This window comes from Erpetoichthys calabaricus, chromosome 5 (genome assembly GCF_900747795.2).
Source record: "Erpetoichthys calabaricus chromosome 5, fErpCal1.3, whole genome shotgun sequence".
In the NCBI taxonomy this organism is placed as follows: domain Eukaryota; kingdom Metazoa; phylum Chordata; class Cladistia; order Polypteriformes; family Polypteridae; genus Erpetoichthys; species Erpetoichthys calabaricus.
This window is the reverse complement of record NC_041398.2, coordinates 32454657-32461609: the sequence shown is the minus strand read 5'-3', so window position 1 is coordinate 32461609 and position 6953 is coordinate 32454657.

The window sequence follows — 6953 nt, the reverse complement described above, 5'->3', positions numbered from 1 at the left end:
AAATAGAAATAAGAAGTTGTTTAACTTTGCAGAAGATGCTGAACTAGATGGAATAGTGTGCGGTGGGCTTGCACCTTGCCTGGGGTTTGTTTCCTGCCTTGCACCCTGTGTTGGCTGGGATTGGCTCCAGCAGACCCCCGTGACCCTGTAGTTAGGATATAGCGGGTTAGATAATGGATGGATGGATGGATGGATGGATGGATGGATGGATGGATGGAATAGCAGAAAATCTAGACTCAGCCTAATCACTGAAGAGGTATCTTGGCTGAATACAGGTTGGGTGTGATTTATTGCACTCAAAATGTATTGTAAGTTCAGTAAAAGTAAGGTGTTGAACATAGGAAGTGAAAATGTTAGATATGAAGACACAATGGCAGGTGTGAAACTTGAAAGTACACCTTATGAGAAGGACCTAGGAGTCATCAGTATCTACATCAATACAGTAGACAGAAGTGATCATAAAGCCTAATAGGATGTTAGGTTACAGTATGTAGCACGCCTGATGTGTGGAGAAGTCAAGAGAGGTTATGCTTAAATTCTGCAAAAGACTGTTGACACTGAACCCAGAGTGTTCTGTGCAGTTTTGGTCTGAGAGGTATGAGCTTTGAAAATTACTTTAAATTTACTTTATATAATGAATAACTGGAGGCTAAGGATCTGCGCTGTTATCCAGAAGGTTGCCGGTTCGAATCCCCGCCACTGTCAAAAGAGATCCTACTCTACTGGACCATTGAGCAAGGCCCTTAACCTTCAATTGCTCCAGGGGTGCTGTACAATGGCTGACCCTGCGCTCTGACCCCAAGGGGTATGCGAAAACTAACAAATTCCTAATACAAGAAATTGTAAAAGGTGAAATAAAGAACCAAAAAAAAAAAGAAAATAGAATTCAACAAAAATACAGGGACACAGGTAGAAATGGGTTTCGCATAAATATTGTAAAGTTTTTCTTCACACACAGACCCAAGTAAATTAGGGACCTTTACAACCCATCTTGATGTTATTGTGAAGAAATCAGGCCACTAGGATTAGCAAGATTGTTGAAATAAATGTACTGTTCTAATGTTCTGATGTGCAGATGGTGTGTATCCTGGAGGATCGTGAATTCAAATGCTGCTATTTGTCCTCATTGCCAGCCTGTCAGATCACTTTACTACAACAACAAAAAAAAATGACAGAACAATATGTGGTGCCCCACTATAGTTCTAACCGTGAGTAATCCAACTTCCAAGCACTTCCGCCCATAAATACCTGTCAGCATGAAAAGTAACGCACGTGCACGCGCCTGCCGTCCCACCCCGACTCCTCCCATAAATATGCAAACCAAAATAAATAATCACTTTCCCAATTCAGTGTTTGGTTAAAAGACAATGGCAAAAGCACGTGAGAAAAAATTTCAGCAAATACGATGTAGAGGCAAAGAAAAACGTAGCATTTGTTGGTGGTGTAAACAACGAAAAGAAATTGATGGAGTGATACAGAGTAGCGTAGATACTCGGAAGTTCAAGTACAGAAAGTCGTATAATACCCGAAATAAAAAAGAAGTGGTCGGATATCAAAGTTGCCGTGAAAAGGCGAGTCGAAGCTCACCGTCTGAGTGTCATATTGAAGCGAATTAGAGTACAGAGAAAAGATAAATAATAGGGACACACTGAAGAAAAAGGTTGAAATATCGACTTTAATCTCGTAGTTTATTTTGTTATTAAAGTAGAAAGTCGTTGTAAAAAGGCTCGCGTGTCTTTAACATCTTTTCACATGAAAGCTGTGGAGTGAGCGAGTGAGTTTGACCAACTGAAGTGAACACAGGAACTACTGGAGACACTAGACAAAGTTTAAGTTTGTGTGTTTGTTGACCAAATGTAAGTTCTTATGTACATGTTTAGAAGTAAAACATTAAACGTTGGTGAGGAAACTGTTCTGAATTAATAGTCATGTTAATATTTTACATCACTTAGTGTTTATTATTACTGTAAATACCTTCAATATCATACAATTTATTATTATTATTATTATTCAGTAAAACAGAAGATGTTTATACTGTTTAATATAGACCCAGCCTGTAAATTATTAGGATATTTCATTCAATCTTTAAGACGTGTATTAATATGGATATAAACCTGTTACTTTGCCTCATTGAGGTTGTAAATGCAAATACCTTACGTTTATAGTGTGTGGATATAGTGCCATCTATTGGACGTTTTATATATTGCATAGTGAAAAAACATTTACAGTACTGTATAGATGTGCTAAATGTTTAATTTAGTTGTTTGCCTTGTTATAACCACATACACTCACCTACCTGTACAGTTCCTCTACTTCATGTGTATTTCTGGCATTTCAACATTAAAGCAATGTTCCTGCAATGGTTGGATTAGTTCCTGTGTTGTAACTGGCACACTACAGTGACTACAGTGAACTACAAGTAATGTATAATGTAATAATGTAAATAATGTAATGTACATACTTTAATGCATTTCATCTTAAAAAATGTAAGTCGACTTAGAAGCCAGAATACGCTTTCTCTTCTATTGAATTGAATTGAATTCCTTTATTGTCATTATATTATACAATGAGATTCAATATGCAAATCCTCCATAAATTTATTTTCATGTACAATGATTAAATATTAATAATAATAAAAAATAATAATTTAATAAAAAACAATGAACAATATCCAATATGAAAGCATAAGTGCAATATACATGTACATATAGTGCAGATAGTGCAAATGGTTCGTAAAGTGCCTCAGGTTGTGCAATATTACAGTTGTAGTGCAAGTTTACAGTGAGGTAATTGTAATTCTAAGTACAAACAGTTCTACCAGGAGCACTTGATGGATTGATTGAGTGTGTTTATAGCTCTTGGGATTAAACTGTTTCTGAACTGCGAGGAAAGGCTCTGAAGCGTTTACCAAATAGGGGAAGTTCAAATTGACTGTGTGCGTGGCTGAGGCAGTGTGTGCTTTAAATATTCTCCAGGGTAGATGCTGTATCCCGATAATCCTCTGCGTTCTCGACGAGAGCTCTCGTAGAGCTTTCCAATCAGCTGCTGTAGAGCTGTGATTCCACATTCAGATACAGTCAGCTAAAATACTCTGAGTGGTGCACTGAGAGTAACAATGCTAAAGCAGCAATGGTATTTGGAATAGTTTGTCCATTCCGTGGACCATTATATTGTTACAGATCAATTACAATCAGATGCCTTAAATTTATAAACAATATGCAGTTAATCTCATTGTATTTGATAAAACCGTGTCAGGGATGTGAAACTAAAAAAGAAAGGGAAGCCACACAGGAGCAAAAGCACTGCTTTGATGCTGGTTGCCGTCAGTGTGAAAAACTGAGCAGAAAACGTGCGTACGCAAGGAGGGATGTTGGTATGAGAATGTGTGTGGCATTATGACAAGTTTTGTTTTTACACATCATGATGTAGGCGTGGACACGGGTGTACACAACATTTTTGAATGCACCCTTTATACATGAGGCCCCAGACCCCTCAGTTGTTCACCCCATACATTTCCAGTTGACTTAGTTAAAATCCTTGTCTGCTAGCTATCTGTATAGATTTTGTATGACTACCCTGTACCCTCATGGAATTTTTGCCAGACTACTTGCTTCTTCCTTTACAAGTTAGGTTGACTGATGACTCTGAATTGGCCTAATACTGATATGTGAGTGACTGTGCCTTGCATTGGAGTTCATTCATGAATTGATCCGTACTCTGGTATCAGCCTTAGCAAACATTCTTGACAATCCTTTAGAAAAGCCTTGAAGGAAAGACATGTATTGATAGGTGCCCTTGATATCAACAAACTGGCTTGTAGTACTAGTTGTGCTAGTAGTAGCAGCAGTAGTCACTTTGCCACGTGAACACAGTGCATTGAAATTCTTACCTGAATCTCTAATCAACGTGTAACACTCTGCCACCACATGGCATCACGAAAGACAATTAGAGTATGCGTCCTTCATGCTTTTCAGATGAAATATGACATTGCCACATGCGAAAATTTAGAGCCTCGATGAGGCTCTAAAGCAGGGGTGTCCAGCTCAAGTCCTGGTGGGCTGCAGTGGCTGCAGGTTTTCATTCTAACCATCTTCTTGATTAATGAGATGTTTTTACTGCTGATTAACTTGTTTTGCCTTAGTTGTAATTGATGTGACTCAGACCCCTTAGTTGTTTCTTTTTCCTTAATGAGCAGCCAAACAATAATGAGACACAAAACAAGCCGCCATGTGAGCCGCTAACCTGAAAGTAAAGAAAGGTGAAGGTCTCAGTCATGTTGGTCTGCTCAGGTCACCAAAACATCTTGACGGTGGTCTTAGAATAAACAAAAAAATCAACAGTTTACTGTGGCAGGATGAGAGCTGCAACAAGTCATGATATTCAATGATGGCTTTAATTAACAGCAAGAATTGGTTTCTTATTAAGAAACTGGTTGGAGTGAAATTGGATGAATAAGCAATAGGGGAGAGAATCTGTTTCCACATTTTAAAAGCTTATTCTAAAATGTTATTGATCAGATCCTGCCAGGTTTTGAAAAAGTTCTGCACAGATTCTCTAAGTGAGAATTAGATTTTTTCCAATTTCAAATAGTACTTAGACTTAGAATAGGTGAGTTAGCATTCTGCCAGTTGAGCAAGATAAGTCCTTATGACAATAGTGAAGTAAATGCAATTACAGTTTGTTTGTCCTTCTCCACTTTAAGCCCATCTGTAAGCCTACCAAACACAGCCATTAGCAGATTAGGAGGGATCGTGATACCAAGGCTGTCTGAAAGGCATTTAAAGATTTTGGTCCAAAATTATGTTAATTTGGTGAATGCCCAAAACATGCGGCTCAGTGAAGTTGGAAGTTGATGGCAACGTTCGCAGGTTGGATCTTACCCTGGAAACATTTTGGACAAGTTTAAATGAGAGAGATGTTAAGTCTGCGGTGGGCTGGTGCACTGCCCGGGGTTTGTTTCCTGCCTTGTGCCCCGTGTTGGCTGGGATTGGCTCCAGCAGACCCCCGTGACCCTGTAGTTAGAATATAGTGGGTTGGATAATGGATGGATGGCTGGAGATGTTAAGCTGAATAATTGTTATTGTTATTTCTACTTCTCTACAATCACATTGGCATTAAATACATCAGACCTGTTAATGTTATTGAGCTTAGCCATTGCACTGGTTTGTCTTGTGATAGTTGACGTTCCTTACTAGGTGTTGGGTGAATTAAAGGGCTTTATACAAATTATAATACTTTTTTTTTACCAACACATCTACGCTTGATTTTCTAATAAAGAACAAGTAGAAGAAATGACATCCATTCACAACTGAATCATTTTTAAACATAGCTATGGCCGGGCACTGTAGACACTGTTTAACTTACACAGTGGGGGGACGGGAGGGGAAGGGCGTCACAAGACTGCATACAGCATTTTAAACTGTCAGTTATTGTCAGAGAATGCTGAGGCCCAAACTCCACAAGGAAGGCGAAGGATACAGGGCAGTGGCAGAGTTCAGAAGGACAGAAAGAGAGACCCTTACTGGCAATAAGGAAAGGGCTGCTAGCAGGTTGGTAGACCTTGTCATTCATAGTACGTCAAAAGTGAATGCTTTCCATGCAAGACAGAAAGAAAATGACGCTCTGTAAAAAAGCGTATGATACACTTCAGGCATACAAGTGAGCAGATAACCAACTTGTGGCCAGTGTTATCTGGCTCTTTACAGAGAGTGTACAAAAAATGATTATGGCGGGTCCAGCAGAAGTCCACAAAACCTCCTATGCAACAGGTAGAAGCACCTGACAGAAGTTAGGACCATGTCCCTCCTCACGTAAAAAGCAAGGTCAAGATGGATTGACAAGTGTTGCAGAATAAAATCCGAAACCAATAATATTCAAAGTCAGAATTTCACACGGAGTCAGGAACAGCTGGTTTTCAGTGGCTTTATTAACACATAGTAAAGTCATATTCTGTCAGCGGAGAATGTCGCTAGTCCTGGGCTCAAAGATAGTTTTATGTATAGCTTTACATAGGTAATATACTGTTGTTGTGTGAAATTTTATATTTAAGTTGATAAATATTTTGTAAGTCAGAAGTCAAGCAAAAATGACACATTTTATCGGCTAACTAAAAAGACTACAATATGCAAGCTTTCGAGGCAACTGAGGCCCCTTCTTCAGGCCTTCTCACTATATAATGGCTAACAGGTTACAACACCCTAGTACTAAATTTATGTGTAAGTCAGACAAAGTAAATGTAATATTAGTGTTTAATTTCATTCATATGCTTTCATGTCTAACCAACACCCTCCACCCCGCAACCCTAAGTCTTTAGGACTGGCTTAGGAAGTGAATTTTGTGACAGAGTTTAGGGAAGTGCCTCACACCAGTTTGGCAAGTGATTCTCTGCAGGACTCTCTCAACCAATCCCCCACACGGAGGCCAAACTACCTAACTGGCAAACTTGACCTCTTGACCTGAACAAATGGTATCGGGGGCAGGTGTGAAACCCATTGTGTTGCACCAGAATTCTGTTGGTCTAAAGTTGTCTGTTTTGTTTTGAATCAGAAGCCATTCTGTACCACAACACTCTATTGACCATAGGATTTGAACAGAAAATGTCTAAATTCTGTTTCTTTACCCATTCCTTTCTCTCTTGTTACCATGAAAAGGACAACACACTGAAAAGCACAGCTCAGCAGCCATATTGAGACAGGCATACGGCCTGTCCTGAAGAAAAGTAGAAATGAAGACTTAACTAAAGACTTTTCAAGTAAGTACAAGTCTGTGTGCCACCTGAAGCTATACATCAGCATTTATCAGGTTGTATGGTTACCAATATTCACATGTACTTTGCTTATAGTTTTTATTTTATTATTATTATTATTATCAATAATGTATTATTTAAAGATGTAACTTAATTCATGCTTGTTTTTTACTCTATATAATTGCCTTAGGCTATAAATGTAGAAGGG